The sequence below is a fragment of the Babylonia areolata genome, chromosome 33, assembly GCF_041734735.1.
Source record: "Babylonia areolata isolate BAREFJ2019XMU chromosome 33, ASM4173473v1, whole genome shotgun sequence".
In the NCBI taxonomy this organism is placed as follows: domain Eukaryota; kingdom Metazoa; phylum Mollusca; class Gastropoda; order Neogastropoda; family Buccinidae; genus Babylonia; species Babylonia areolata.
The window spans coordinates 6,287,668-6,290,167 of NC_134908.1; the positions used below are offsets into that span (position 1 = coordinate 6,287,668).

Consider the following 2,500-nt stretch of genomic DNA (forward strand, 5'->3'; position numbering starts at 1 on the left):
TGCTTCTTCTTCTTCTTCTTCTTCTTTTTCTTCTTCTTCTTCTTACCACGCTGACCTCGATTATATCGACTGGGTGATTTACATTATGTTCATTCTAACTCGGTCTTCTTCTTCCTCCTCCTCCTCCTCGTCCTCCTCCTACTCCTTCTTCCTCCTCCTCCTGCTTCCTCCTCCTGCTTCTCCTTCTTCTTCTTCTTCTTACCACGCTGACCTACACCTGTGATGACATTAGGTAACATCTCACACCTTGATCATATCGACTGGGTGATTTACATTATGTTCATTCTAACTCGGTCTTCTTCTTCTTCCTCCTCCTCCTCGTCCTCCTCCTACTCCTTCTTCCTCCTCCTCCTGCTTCCTCCTCCTGCTTCTCCTTCTTCTTCTTCTTCTTACCACGCTGACCTACACCTGTGATGACATCAGGTAACATCTCACACCTTCATCATATCGACTGGGTGATTTACATTATGTTCATTCTAACTCGATCTTCTTCTTCTTCCTCCTCCCCCTCCTCCTTCCCCTCCTCCTCTTCCTCCTCCTCCTCCCCCTCCTTCTTCTTCTTCCTCTTCCTCCTCCCCCTTCTTCTTTTCCTTCTTCTTACCACGCTGATTACACCTGTGATGACATTTGGTAACATCTCACACCTCGATTATATCGACTGGGTGATTTACATTATGTTCATTCTAACTCGGTCTTCTTCTTCTTCCTCCTCCTCCTCGTCCTCCTCCTACTCCTTCTTCCTCCTCCTCCTGCTTCCTCCTCCTGCTTCTCCTTCTTCTTCTTCTTCTTACCACGCTGACCTACACCTGTGATGACATCAGGTAACATCTCACACCTTCATCATATCGGTGATTTACATTATGTTCATTCTAACTCGGTCGTCTTCTTCTTCTTCTTCCTCTTCTTCCTCCTCCTCCTCCTCCCCTTCCTTCTTCTTCTTCCTCTTCCTCCTCCTTCTCCTCCTCCTCCTCCTTCTTCTTCCTCTTCCTCCTCCTCCTGTTTCTTCTTCTTCTTCTCTTTGTTGTTGTTGTTCTTCTTCTTCTTCTTCCTCCTCCTCCTCCTTCTCCTCCTCCCCCTCCTTTTTCTTCTTCTTCCTCCTCCTCCTTCCTCCTCCTCCTCCTCCTCCTCCTTCTTCTTCTTCTTCTTACCACGGTGACCTACACCTGTGATGACATTAGGTAACATCTCACACCTTGATTATATCAACTGGATGTTTTACATGATGTGTATTCTAACTCAGTCTTCTTCTTCTTCTTCCTCCTCCTCCTCCCCCTCCTCTTCCTCCTCCTACTCCTTCTTCCTCCTCCTACTCCTTCTTCCTCCTCCTCCTGCTTCCTCCTCCTCCTCCTTCTCCTCGTCCTCCTCCTACTCCCCCTCCTCCTTCTTCTTCTTCCTCCTCCTCCTCCTCGTCCTCCTCCTACTCCTTCTTCCTTCTCCTCCTGCTTCCTCCTCCTCCTCCTTCTCCTCCTCCCCCTCCTCCTTCTTCTTCTTCCTCCTCCTCCTTCTTCTTCTTCCTCTTCCTCCTCCTCCTGCTCCTTCTTCTTCTTCTTCTTGTCTTTGTTGTTGTTGTTGTTGTTCTTCTTCTTCTTCTTCTCCTTCTTCTTCTTACCACGCTGATCTACACCTGTGATGACATTAGGTAACATCTCACACCTTGATTATGTCAACTGGATGTTTTACATTATGTTCATTCTAACACAGTCTTTTTGTTGTTGTTCTCCTTCTTCTTCTTCTGCTTGTTGTTGTTGTTGTTGTTGTTGTTCTTCTTCTTCTTCTTCTCTTTGTTGTTGTTGTTGTTGTTCTTCTATAGTCTTTCGGATGAGACGATAAACCGAGGTCCCGTGTGCAGCACGCACTTGGCGCACTGAAAAAGAACCCATGGCAACGAGAGTGTTGTCCTCTGGCGAAATTACGTAAAATGAAATCCACTTTCATAGGTACACAAATATGTAAGCATGCACTCAAGGCCTGACTAAGCGCGTTGGGTTATGCTGCTGGTCAGGCATCTGCTCAACAGATGTGGTGTAGCGTGTATGGATTTGTCCGAACGCAGTGACGCCTCCTTGAGAAACTGAAACTGAAACTGAAACTGTTGTTGTTGTTCTTCTTCTGCTGCTGCTTATTGTTGTTCTTGTTGTTGTTGTTCTTCTTCTTCTACTAAAGTTTACCATGCTCAGCTCCACCTGTGATGACACTAGGCAACACCTCACTCCGTACCTTGATTATATCAACTCCATATTTACGCTGTGTTCATTTGTTGTTGTTTTTGTTGTTGTTGTTGTTGTTGTTCTTCTTCTTCTACTTCATCATCATCATCATCATCATCATCTTCTTCTTCTTCATCTTCCCTTATCATCATCATCATCACCATCACCATCATCTTCTTCTTCATCTTCATCTTCATCATCATCTTCATCTTCATTATCATCTTCCTCCTCCTCCTCCTCATCATCATCATCGTCTTCTTCTTCTTCCTCCTCCTCCTGCTCCTGCTCCTTCT

General features: G+C 45.6%; 1 protein-coding gene across 1 annotated transcript in view; it reads left to right on the forward strand.

Annotated features, from left to right (window-relative positions):
* LOC143277205 (uncharacterized) overlaps positions 1–2,500 on the forward strand; it is a 95,822-nt gene that overhangs the window by 89,340 nt on the left and 3,982 nt on the right. The gene's annotated exons all lie outside the window — the stretch shown is intronic.